The sequence below is a fragment of the Panthera uncia genome (assembly GCF_023721935.1).
Source record: "Panthera uncia isolate 11264 chromosome C1 unlocalized genomic scaffold, Puncia_PCG_1.0 HiC_scaffold_4, whole genome shotgun sequence".
NCBI classification, from domain to species: Eukaryota; Metazoa; Chordata; class Mammalia; order Carnivora; family Felidae; genus Panthera; species Panthera uncia.
Window position 1 is genome coordinate 91668653 of NW_026057585.1, and position 13393 is coordinate 91682045.

The window sequence follows — 13393 nt, forward strand, 5'->3', positions numbered from 1 at the left end:
AGCTGCGGGACCTGTGCTCCCTCCCCTCCCCTCCCTCCTCTCCTCCCTTCTCCAAGTTTCACAAAGGGGCTTGGGACCTCCTTATCCAACCCCCTATACACTCTCCCTTTGAGCCCAGGGATGTCCTTTCCCACAGTGGCTGCCGTGGAGAGAGGGAGGTAGAGGGAATACAGAAGACCCTCAGAGAGTGGGTCCCGAGTGGGAGGCCAGGCCAGGGTACGTAGGAAGCTCACAACAGGCCAAGGTGCTGGGAAATTACCTCCTCCAGCCTCTTCCCCTGTATTCCCTGACTCCACCCTCTCACCCTTGTCCAGCCTGGAGCTTCCTCTGCCTCTCTGTGGCCAAGTCTCACCTCCTACAGGATGCCCACCCAGGTTGAGTCTCTTGGATCAGGTCTTTCTTGTATCTCTCTGAATCAGCCGGCCCTCCACACACAGTGACATTTGTTTCCTGATTACATGAGTGCCCCACCTCGGCCCTTGTTCCCATGAGGGTGAGGGCAGTGTCCGTACCACCAACAATCAGCCAACACACAGAGCATGTGAGCAAATACAGCCAAGAGGACAGACATCTGCCTAGCTCATCACTCCAGATATGTGAGCAAAAAGTGCTTACTGTTATAACCACTGAGACTTCCTGGCCATTTGTTATATACAGAACTGTCACCACAATAGGTAGCTGATATATTTATGGTTACAAACTTGGACGCTGGAGTCCAATTCCCTGGGATCAGTTCTTGGCTTCACCAAATACTAGCCGTGTGGCTTGGAGCAAGTCACCTAGCCTCTCTGGCCCTCAGTCTTTTCATCTATAAGGGAAAGGTAATAATACAACTCACCTCATAAAGTGTTGAGAGAATTAAATGAGATAGGTCATGTCAAGTGCTTAGAATAGAGCCTGACACATGGCAGATGGTCAAGAAATACCAACTCGATACTGCCGTTCCAGAGCTGGACCAGAACCTGCAGGGATACATTTCCGGGCCATTCCCACTTCTGCACAGTCTGATAGAAAGGGACTCCCACCCCCTGCCGCTCCTGGCTCCACCAGAGTTACAGTGAGTTACTAAAGATTCTTTCCTCAGTGGCTGCCTCGAGCTCTTAATCTCTGCGGCTCAGGAGAAAAGCCTCCTGGAGAAGACGCCAGCCGAAGACGCTCCAGCACCTTGGACAGAGCCGATTGGTTGGGCTTCCTTCCACTGGCTCCTCCGCCTGGGAGCTTAAGGAAGGAGCAGGCTTTGCCTCGGAAACGCACACTTCGGTGGTGAGATCCCCGGCCGCGTGGACCCAGTGCCAAAAAATCTGCGTGAAGAGCAGAGAATTCGGCCAGCAGCGCAGCGTGGGGGAAGGCAAGCATGTGGACGTCAGGCAGGGCGGAGGACTCGCCTTCCAGCTGCCTGGTGGGCGCGGACATCGGCCTAGAAATAGTGATGAGGCAGCGTGGTAAAAGGGAGACTCAGCATCCCGAGGAAGCGGCCGCTGAGCGTGTGTGTGCGCGCGCGCGCGCGCGCGTGCGTGTGCATGTGCGCGCACGTGTGCGTGTGCGTGTGGGGTGGCGAGGAGCTCCGTTCAGGTCCGTGCCCTGCGCTGGATTTCCGTGCACGAGTCTGAGATGAGGCTCGCAGGAGGCACACAGGGACACACAGGGGAGAGAATCTGGGCCTGGCCGTGACACCGGCCCCACAGTCCCCGTCCGGAACCTGGAAGCCAGGCCTCACTCTCTCCGGGAGGGTTATACGGTGCTTGCCCAGTGTGTTACATCACCCGCCAGCGGGGCTGAGGGATCACTCCGTAATCACCCACATCGATATTTCTGCAGCGAAACGTCTGGACGGAAACACTAAGTGAGATAAATAAACACCATAAATAACCTCCCATCGGCTCAGGCTGGGTTTTGCCACCAAATCAGTTCGAGTCGGGTCCAGTCTGGCCACCAAATGGATCACCAAAAAAAAAAAAAAAAAAAAAAAAAAAAAAATTTTTTTTTGTTTTGAAAATCTCAATTGTCAGATCTTTTCCCATTTCTGGGTTGCAGGTAAGAGGTTGCGTTGTGGATTCGTGAGAACGAAGTAAGAATGAAGGCATGGTTTTCGGCGGCCCCTCCGTTGAGTCCATGTGTGAGGTCGTCCACCAGGAGGTCAGCCCGGCTCACAGCCTGGCCGGAATGTTCATCATGGCCCTAAATCATGGGCGTGGCCTCCTCCATTTGGTGGAGAAGGGGAAAGGCAAGGTTGTCAAGGTTATGGGAGCACCTAAGTCACCACACCTGGTAAGAGGAGGCAGGGGCATAAAAGAAGCAAGATGTACTCAGAGAATCATCTGGAATGACGTACTTAGGAAGCGAGTTCATTCAGTATGAACTAAATGGCTCATCAGCTGAATTTGCACCCTGTGGTCTGTTTCTGTTTGTATACAGAGTAAGAGAAAGACGAGGCCTTAAGGACACCTGACCCTTTTCCCAGGGGGCTTCCCTATCGTGATGTCCTCCTGGAAAGAGATGCCAGCAGACTGATCCCTCCTCTGGGCTCGCTCTGTCCATACCTTCTCTCCCCACTTCACAGCTGGAGAAACTGAGGCTCAGTGCACAGTGTCCTGTCTGAGGGCCTGTGTTGTCTTAGCGTGACAAAAATCGTGGCATTCGAATGCGCCACATACGATATTATGAGTAATGACACTTATGCATTAGTTGAGCACTTATTATATGCCAGGCCTGGTTCTGTGTGCTTTATGCGTATTATCTCATTTAATATAAGCTGTGGGGCTGGACTGGAAGCAAGTTTGCTAAAGGCGCTTTATAAATGCTTGGCTTCTAGCTGGTGGGTGTGAACGGGACGCTCTTGAAGCTGGAGTCAGATCAGAGATTAGACCCCAGGAGACAACGGGGCGGGGCGGGGAGAGGGGAGAGGACCGCCCCCTATTCAGAGGGAGGGAGGGCAGTGCAGGCTCCTGGCAATGTTAAGATAAATGAACAAGGAAAACAATCACTTTATTTAAATGAATTGAGGAATATTTGGTTTCACTCTGTAAGAAGAAGCAGTTAAAGGGGTTTTATTTTATTTTTGGCCCTAATAATATTACAATCTCCAGGCTGGTTATTATCTGTCACTTTCCAGAGAAGATTGAAAAGAAAATAGTTTTATCCCAGGCAATTGCAAACCGTTCCGTTTGATGAGTTGTTGTTCCCACTTAGAAATTACATGCGCTGGTGTCGGGTGACCTGGCCCGGCTGGGTGGCTTTGCTTAACTGGCTACAGAAGAGAGGGAGGGTGAGGACGGTCTCCTGCCTTTTCCTTTTTGACAGGAGTCCCCAAATTGCAGTGTGTGTGAGAGTCCCGGGGATGGGGGATGGGCAGGCAGGGAAAGACAACGCAGCCCCCGGTGGGACCTGGGAATCTGCACTTTTTCATGGGGGCTCTGGGGGCTGTGGCTCTGGGCCCTACTTAAGCCTGCCTGGCTGGGACTGGGTACGGCTCTGAGAGACGCCTAGAAGATGAAGATTTGGAAGCTGCCAGAGCAGGAAACGGGGCTCAGAGATAATCTGATACATTCACATCACGGGTAGAAACCAGAGCTCCACGGTCCCATAGCAAGTAAGAGGCTGAACGGGGCCAGAACTCGGATGCTCAGGGCCACAATGGTTCCACGACACCATGATGCCTAGACGGGAAGCAGGGGGACTGCAAGAACCCCAAAGCCTTCCTTCTCTTTCCTCAGGTTTCTCTCAGCAGGAGAGTCACAAGTGAGGACAAGAACCCAGTTGGGAAAGCGCAGCCTATCCTGGGCATCAGATCAGGGCCATTCCCGAAGTGGGTTCTCAGCAGCGTCCCGCAGAGGATGCCGGTATTGGGTTCTCTGTACTGTCTACCCCCCTCCTCAGTCCACACCTCTGCTGGTGTCTCGAGGGTGCTGAGCCCTCCCTTTGATGTCTTCGAGATGCAGAGGGCAGGGAGGGGGAAAGGAGGGCTGTGGGCTGACCTGGGATGGGAGGGGAGGGGGCTGATTAGTCCCCTTGCCGCATCACTCGCTGTGTGGTTACAGCTGCCAACCGTCGCTCCGGATACAGACCCGCCACCAGAGCCCCCCGCCCCGGAAAGCACAACAGGTCACGAGGCCAGGTTTCTGCCAGAGCTCTCCTGAGATGGAATGGACTTGGCTCTCAGCCAAAAAGAAGACCCTCCCTCAACACACGATTTGGCCCTCAAGGCGGTGAGGCACGTCAGTGCTCCGATGGGACTTGCACTGGTTTCTGGCCCCCAACCCGCTCTAGGATCCAAAGCTCGCGCACGTCCAATCGGGAACCATGCTGCTACAGACCCAGCAAACAAACTGTGCACCTACTATGTGCCAGACACGCATGCTAGACTGACCCCATGAAGTCCCCATAGTGACACTGACACTGGAATTACCAGCCCCACTTTCTGGAGGAGGCACTAAAGGGATTACAGACCTGGCTTGAGTCCTGCTGACTTCAGAGAGCCAAGCTTCAGACCCGAGCCCTCTGACTTGGTACAGGTGCCCACCCACTCCACACCCACGGCCACGTGCCCAATCTGCCGCCCCCGTTCACCACCCTCTGCCCGGCCCGGGTCTTCGGCTGCCCAAATAATAGAGTGTCCCCACCCCAGAAGCTGTCCTCAGTAATGGCAGACAGGTGCCCAGAGCCCCCCTCCCCCCGACCCTGGCTGGGGAAGGGCCACGCTCTGTGCAGCGTCAGCATCACCTGAGAGGTGGTTAGAAGTGTGAACTTGGCGCCCCGGCCCGGACCTAGACAACTGGCATCTCTGGGGGGGGGGGGGGGCTCCAGACGTTTCCTTTAAAAACCCTGTCAGGGGATCCTGGCGCACACCTAAGTTGTAGCAGGTCCTGCCCTACAGCGTCTCCGGAAGCCCCTTGGGGTTGGAGGCGGGTGTCGAGCCTCGGTCCCCAGCTGCTCGATAGCACCCTCCTTACCGGCCGGCCTCCCTTCCCCGTGTCACGTCCCCACTCTCCGAAAACGCTTCCTGGGTCACCTCCGGAATAGAGGAGTCAGAGTCAAATCTTTGTGCTGAAGAAGGAGCGCAGCGGTTCAGGCTCGTGAGGACAGACTTGATCCCCAGCTCCTTCTATGGCATCTTAGAGGCAAAGGTGAGGAGAGGCCTTCTGGGTGCTGGGGTGGAGGGTGAGTTCTGAGAAGTGCCAGGTCCTCCTGTTCTGGCCCCAAATACCCGGGCCCAAGACCCCCGATGGACGTTTCTTCTCTCCCTTCTCCTCCTTCATGTCTGACATTTATGGGGCGTTTCTTCTGGGCCATTCTGACACGTATCATCTCATTTAACTGCGACAACAATTCTCTGGAGTAGGCGCTGGGATTAGCCACCTGATAGGAAGGGACTGAGGCAAAGTGAGGTTGGCTGGCCTAGGGTCCCCCCGCCGGGAACTCGAGACAGTCTGACCTCGTATTCGAATCGGCACGAGGAAGCGATGATTCGACAGGAAGTTGCCTCTGGCTGCTTCTGGCCTGAAGGCAAAGGGATGGCCCCCAATCTTTTCACCTTGGCCCCATATACTCACCCTTCACCCTCCACACATTCCCTCACGCAGGTGACCTCAGTGAGCATCGCGTGGTCAAAGCCCACGCTAGCCGAGACCAGCCCGTGTATGCGAGTTCCAAGCATGAGGCAGAGCCCCCTCCAGCGTCCCTGGGCCTCTTGGTTCGTGACAGGCCTTAGGTCCCAGGACCAGCCACTGGCCCTTCCCTTGACACGGATAGGGAGTCACTTGGGAAAGCACATTGGACTTTTATTTCCTGGGACCACTTCAGCATCCCTCCTTCCCACCCCTTCCCTGATTCTTCCCTCACCCCCTCTGTATTCCTCCAGCCCAGAGAGGAAACGGAACTAACATTTGCTAAGAACATTCCAAATGCCAAGCACCATACTAGAAGCTTCTTTTAAACCCACCCCAAAGTGATAAGGGGGCAGCTATTATATCTATTGGAGAAGGGAGGATACGGAGGCTCAAAGATGAAGAGATCTGACCAAGGCCATACGTGTGGCATGTGACAGAGCTGGACCCTGGACCCAGGTTTGTCTGTCACCAGAGTGTGTGCATTGCCCAGAGCGCCATCATTCCCTGCCACGCGTGCACTCAAATTCCTTCCCATGCTACCCCTCCGCTTGAGGGCTTGAGCCCGCCCTTTCCTACACGTGCTGGGGCCTTGTCTCTTAATCCCTTCCCACCTTCACCACCAAACTCTCCCATCCATGGCTCCTTCTCCCCAGCCCGCGGGGATGGCTTCCCTGTCCTGAACACACACACACACCCCCTTGAACCCTGACTCTCTGTTCTTCCTATTCTTTAACATGAAATGTCAAAAGAGAAGACCCTATCCAGCAGCACGGGGGAAGCTAGAAGGTTCTGGGAAGATGAAGACACAGTGAAGACAGCTCATGGGTGAGTCTCCACCAGGAGCTTCATGGCACCGAGCCCATTGGCCTTTCTCAGACCACCTCTTTGTCCCCTAAAGTTAACACAGATGATTTCATTAATGAAAAGCTTCTCTTTTGTGTCGTGGTCTTGGGGGCTCCTGGGAGATGGTGAAATACCAGCTTGTATCGAACACCCACTGGATGTCATGAACTTTGCCAGATACTTTCTCTCTAATCCTGACCGTTGTAAGGTAGGTATGGATCTTCTCATCTCACAGATGAAGAGACCGAGGCTCAGAGCGGTCCCCTTCACCATCCCGGGGATGCCCAAAAGGAGAATCAAGAATGCAAACTCAAGCTAGCCTGGCCCCACAGTGCCTGGTCTTTGCAATAAGCCACATTTTCTCTCATAAGCTTGGCCTCAGCAGTGCATCCCGGCCTCCAGGGGATCTGGCAGATACCCAACTCCGGGGCGATCTTTTCCATTTTGATGTTTTATTTATTCATCCTGAGACTCAGCAGCCAGACCCATTTCCTTTCTTTCAACACTTATTAGTGTTTTACCTGCTTTCAAAAGGACCCCACCAGAGGCTGCAGGGAGAAGGAGGGAGAAAGGGGCTCTGCCAGGCTCCATGCCTGGCTCTGTACACCATGGAACTCAGATGAACACTTAGGTTCGGGCACTCTGTGGGATTTCGTTGCAGAAAGCTTCTCCGGATTCATGAGAAGGGGAGAGACGGGGACGACTGAGCCTTTAGTAGGTGCCAAGCACTGAACCAGAAACCTGATATCAGTATATACCCAGTCCTCACAAAATCACATGGAAAGACGTATCTCCCTACTTTATAGATGGGGAAACTGAGGCTCAGCGAGGTGGAACAAACTGCCTGAGCTCACACAGCAGCAAACGTGATGGCCAGGACTCGAATGCAGGTCTGAGCTCTTCCTGCAGAACACGCTCCATACCAGCGGCTTCACTTCACACGTGGGGAAACTGAGGCTCGGACACGCCCAAGCTCAAACTGTGACAAAGATCAAGGCTAGGTTTCCTAGCTGCCAGTCTTGTGCTCTTTCTGCCATCCTTTCTGCCTCTGCCCAAGGCACCACAGGCCAAGATCTGGAACCCCAAAGACCACAGGGTCCACCTGGCCCTTCAGGGTCATTAAATCCCTTCTCCCGCCTCTGGCACATTCTCCTCCTTAATCAGCCAGCCTTGAAAGAGAAAGGGAACAATGAGTGTGGTGGAGAGAAATCCTTTCAATACCCAAACATCCCCTAGAAAGGATTTTGCAGAGAGCAAAGCCCAATGCAAGGAAAGAAGCTCCCTCCCCCTCCATCCCTTCTGTCTTTGCTTCTGTATCTTTGGCGAATGTGTTACCTTAGGAAGCTGGCAGGTTCAAGGCAAGTCAAGGAGCGTGGCTGTTCTGGGGAGACTGGAAACCACCAACTGAGCTGCTGCCTCCCTACACAAAAGGTCCCTGGGTTTTGCAGGAGAGCCAGATGTGCTGATTTACAAGTTGTACAAATACAACTCAGCAGTCTACAGCCCCAGTTCAATGAAGAGTGTCATTCACTTGTGAGTGAGTGGGAGACTGCCTCTCAAAACGAACAGGTGAAGGGTTCATGGGGAGGGTCCAGAGGGCTCCTGTGCCCTCTGTTCTGGGACTGGGCAAAGAGATAACAGGGGCTTTCCTCTCAGCTCTTCTCCCCTCCGCTTGGCCTGCCTGAATCTCCAAGGGCTTTAGTTTGCAGACTGACACACAGTAGGCCCTCGATAAAAGGCTCACTGGCCCGTAGGCTCAGTGCCTCTGCCGCAGAGCAGGAAGTGAGTGTTTGTTGATTGGAATTGAGCTCCATGAATTAGGCATCGTGAAAACTGAGATCGGGTTCTCTATTTCTCCTCCATCCCCACCTCAACATAGGTCTCTCAACGTAGTCTAGGAGTCTAGACTGTCACTTGGGAAAGATGCTTGTCCTGGGTGCCTATAGTGTCTCCTGGGGGAAAAATTAGATGTCCTTTATATAGATAAAGTGTAATGTGTGGCCATTCCCAGCAGCTTTCATGTGCATTCTCTCCTCTAACACTGTTAGGAAGTCTTTCCTAAGGTCTAACTTCCATCCTGTTTAGTTAGGATCTATGTATTCCAGGAAATGTAGGCTAGTGCACCCAAAACTGGGATGGCAACTATTGGTCCAAAGGAATGTGGAGATTAAAATAAAGTGTGCCTTCTTTTTTAAAAAAAAAAAATAACTTCCTCTACTATTAGCAGCTGTTCAGAGTAAAGTGTATAATTTGCTTGACTGCCCCGGCCCATCGGCTTATCACTGAGGGCCTGGCAACTCCAAGAGGGGAGGATTATGCAAATAGAAATCAGCTTTCAAGAAAGTGGGCTAATCCAATATTACAAAGAGGGCTGAGTTGAGAGGAAAAGGGGAGGCAACTGAGATGGGTGAGTTACAGAGATAGCAAACTGGTTCCTGGCAGGGTGTGGGGCCAACAGGCTGATGGGAGAGAGGGCCCTTACTGGCCTCTGAGCTAGGGGTGTAGGAAAGGGGACCTGGTCTCCATTTCCCCGATACTCAGAGAAGGAGATGGGGCTTAAGCTAGTGGATGGAGATGCTCTTTATTAAATTATTTGTTGCTGGGATGGTCCCTTCTCCCAAGTCTGGCTGAATGCCAAGAATTAGGTGTGGTATCAGGAGGCCTGAAGCTTTCCCACTGAGCTTACTGCATAAAGGTGACCCAAATTCACCAGTGGAGCAGACTGAGAATTCAGAAGGTCAGACCAAGGCCTTTCCCTCCCCCGTGGGAAATATCCGGGAGCACAGGATACCTCCAAGGTGATGTCTGAGGAAGGCCACTCCTCAATGAAACATGGGAGCCGGCAGCACCGTGGACAGCTCCCAGCAATGCCTTTAAGAGCCTGGCTCCCATGGTGACCTGGGACCCTGACTTAGGGATCAGCCTTTAGGCTTTCCTTTGGGAAACTGGAAGCCTATTGTACCCCAACCCCTTGTGGCTTCAGCGGTGGAGGCAGACAACTAAACAGGCAATTCAGATTCGCTTTGATAAGTGCGATGACTTAGAGGAAGTGGAGGGGATCGTGGAAATGCAGAACTGAACATCTAACCCAGATTTGGGAGGGGAGGAGAGACTGCCAAACTAAAGGATGAGTCAGAATAACCCTAGTAAGAGACAAGAGTGAATATGTTCCAGAGAGAGGAACAGCACGGGCAAAGGCCCAGAGGCAAGGGAGGCAATGGCTTATTGAAAGAAGCTCCCTAGGACTGGAGGTCAGGTGGGAGGGTCTGGTGGGGCTGGTGGAAGATGAGGTGGGGAGGTGGGCGGGGGACAGACTCCGTAGGGCTCTCTGTGGCCTGGAACAGAGCTGGACTCCATCCTGAGGCCAACAGCAGGCTGCTTCAGGGCTTTAGGCGACGAAATGACATGCTTAGATCTGCATCTTGAAAGTTCTCTCTAGCTGCATGGATTGGGGCCAGGCAAGCCCACACCACTGGGCATGTCAGGAAGTGACAATCATTCTGACCAGGGTGATGGTGGAGTGGGCTAGCGGGTGGGGCCTCAGGATGGAGGGCAGCAGGCACACTGGAGAGAGATTTAAGAATTGGAATCGGCAAGGTGTAGACGGTGTGGAGAGTGAGGAGGAGGGGGCTTAAGGATAAGTGTCAGTGTGTGTGAGCGTGAATAAGAAGAGAGAGTCAGAAAAGGGAAACGGGGTGGAATCAAGAGGGAGGTACAGAGAAAGAGAGGTGGAGTGACTTAGAACAGAGATGGACAGGGAAATGAGAGTGAGGAGCACAGGGAAAGGGGAGGGTCAGGAGAGAGTGTGGGGCATGACAGCACCATCAGGATTAGGGATTCGAGTCTTTATTCCGTCACCCGTGTACCCCGCCACGGCGTCTGTCCATAATCACAGCCTCGCAGCAGGACCGCACAGAAATGTGGGCAATGTTGGGTCTGACAAAAGCTACTCTGCTTGGATGCACAAGGGAACCCCCATAAGCCCAGCAGGAGCACCACTCTGGGTGGGCAAGGAGCAGGTGGCCAGGGGACCAAGAGTGGGGTTTGGCTCTTGATTGCTCAGCCCCCTCCTCCAAGCCTTAGTTTTTCACTCTGTAACCTGAGTGTTGGGACAGTTCGACCATTCTCTACAGCAGAAAGGGCTAGAGACTGAAAGACCAGTCTGAGCAGATCCAAGCTTGTCATTTGTCCTGGAGTCAGTATATTATACTTTGTGGATTCAGAACATCTATCCCTTGACAAAGCCTAAAGGCAGATGGGCTCTGAACTAACTTCTCCGTTTTCTAGAAAGTCCTGGTCTACAGTGCCAAGGGCCCAGCGTGAGGAAGACAAAGTCCCTGGCTCTAAATATGTGCTGGATAGATGGGTGAGTGGATGGATGGATGGGTGGGTAGATGGGTGGGTGGATGGATGGATGGAACAATGGATGGATGGATGGACAGACAGATGGATGAGGTGAATGGACGGTCAAACACCTGAATGATCACTGTAGTCTTATGGGCTCTAGGCATGGACAAAGTCCCTTTGGAAGATTGCAAAAGTGTGACAGAGCCACTGGCCTTAGGCACCTATGTCCAGGAGTAGTGTAGGCATCTGTCTATTTGGTGGTTGATGACAAATTCCAAGGCCATCAGCTACAACCATGTGACACACACTCCTTTGGGAGTAACACAGTTTTCAAAGGCACCTGTTAGAACAGCAGGGAACTAGACAGCTGGTAAGAGGCGCTGGGGCCCAGGCCAGGTCAGTTTAGGTGGTAGATCCAGATCTGGTGAATGGGTGGATGGAGAAATAAATGGGTGGATAGAGGTCCTTGGGAGGCTCAGAAAGAGGGACATGAAGACCTGTGAGCTTCAGATAAACATAAACTCTACCAGCTTCATGAATCCCATACTCGTGACCCCAACACATTTCTCTCCCACTTCTTAGCTGAGGCATTAAAAGCAGAAACACAGGTCATCTGCCTGGATCTAGTCCAGGTTCCAGTACCTACCAGAAGCATGAACTGGGCTGACGTACCTATGCCTCAGTTTCTATATCGACAAAATGGTGACAATAACAGACCTCACGTCACCAAGTTGTTGCCGAGATTAGAGATTGTTTATGAAGTGCACAGCACAGCTCCTGGGACATAGAAAGGGTCCCCTGCTGTCATCAATTAGCCCCTTAACCCTGCCTTTCCCCCTGCAGGGCCTCTCTCCATTTTGCCCTAACTGTTCCTACCCTTCAAAGCCCAGTTTAAAGCCTGCATCTTTCAGGACACCCTCCTTGACCAACCTCACTCCACTGTGTCATATCTCTCCACTGCTCTGCGAGCTCCTGAGGGCAGGGGAACAGTCAAGGGGTCCTTCGGCCTCTCCGTAGAGTGTTCAGTGGGAAGCACCCAGTAACTATAGATACCTGTCCTGTCCAGGGGAGCTGAGATGACGGCCCCAGATCCTTCGGTGTCCGCACCTCCCCCGTGACTTCTCTTCAAACATAAAATGCTAGTAATAAAGTCATGTTGAACTGGCCTGTACCTTTAATTGGTGCTTTGGCAAAGGACGGATTTCCTGCTAAGCATTAAGAGGCTTTAAAGTTCTCCTTATTGAACTACCTCTGAGAGCCCATGCTGGATCCCAGGGACTGGCAGGATCCAGCCTGGAGGTTCCCTGGTCAGGGCCAAGGAGAGATGAAGCGGTCCCTGGACCTGCCACAAGGCTCCTATACCTTCTAAATTTGATCCAAGGCAAACAACAGAAGTCTATAAGGATGTTTGCCCGCCAGAAAATAGTGCAGCCCCTCAGACGACTCGGGACGGTTCGGGTTCGCTGTGGTCCCTCCGATCTCCAGACACGGTGGCAGGGATACTCAGCTGCAAGGCCCCATGGACCCTGTACAGTGGATGAAGATGCCAGGAAAGTCTGTCTACTTCTCGGGGAAGGAGAAAGCGTTCACCATGGCAGAGCGGGCCCCTAAACTTGTCCTGATCCCAGAGGAGCTTTGACAAGATGCTACAGAGTCGGCACCCAGGGTCGTGGGTATGAGGGGTTGGGGCAGAAGCTCTCAGTGATTATTCCCATCGATTGAGCACCTACCTCCCGGGTGCCAAGCTCTGAGCTTAGGCCTTTTAACCTACACGATCTCATTAGCCCCCTTCCCTATCAAAGGTTAAGTAGCCAGCTGAAGACACAATGGTGAGAAGGTGGCACAGGGTAGATTCGAACCTGTGGCCTCACACCCCACACGCTGTTTCTCAGGAGCATGGAGACAGGGAGGAGAGAAGCAGCAGGCCTGGGTGAGCAAGCCCCAGCCGCCCCCTCCCCCTCCCCCTCCCCCCCTCCACTCTTAAACTTGCCGAGGAAGAAAAAAATGCAGATGTCACGTGATTGCATAGAGAGGCACGTGGAGTGTGCAGACCCGGGCTCTGGCTCCAACCCCTGGCCTCTGCTTAGCTAGTAACCTCCTCCACATCTGGGGCAAGTCCACAGACTCCTCTGGGCCCCTCTTCCCACCTGACAAGCGCGGAGGGCGGGCTTGGACCACTCTAAGAGCCATGCCAAGGCTAAGGCTCCGGGTCTTAAGACCAGGTCTTTTAAAAGCGTCGGTCAGAGAGTGCCTCAACCTATGGACCTTTGGAATCAGAGAAAAGGCCACTTGGGGGAATCGGACTCCATCCCGAGAAGGAACATTTACATGTTTTCACTGTAAGGGATTATAGTAAGAGCGATCGCTCAGTGGGAGCCTACGGGTCGAGCATAGTGCCAGGTATTGTAAGAGTGTTACAGTTTGTTCACTTCTCTGCATCCCTGTCACCATCGTCCCTGTCCAGGCCACCACCTTTCCTCCCCTGGGAGGCTGTGAGACCCTCCCGACCCTTCTCTCTACTGGCACGTGTCCTGAGCAGAGACAGTGGGGGACGATCGCCAAATCCCATAGTGCTCTCCTCTTCCTGCACAGCCAGT

The 13393-nt window shown here is 53.2% G+C and overlaps 1 protein-coding gene across 1 annotated transcript in view; it reads right to left on the bottom strand.

Annotated features, from left to right (window-relative positions):
• Positions 1-13393, bottom strand: part of IGSF21 (immunoglobin superfamily member 21) — a 230093-nt gene that overhangs the window by 94901 nt on the left and 121799 nt on the right. The window lies entirely within an intron of this gene.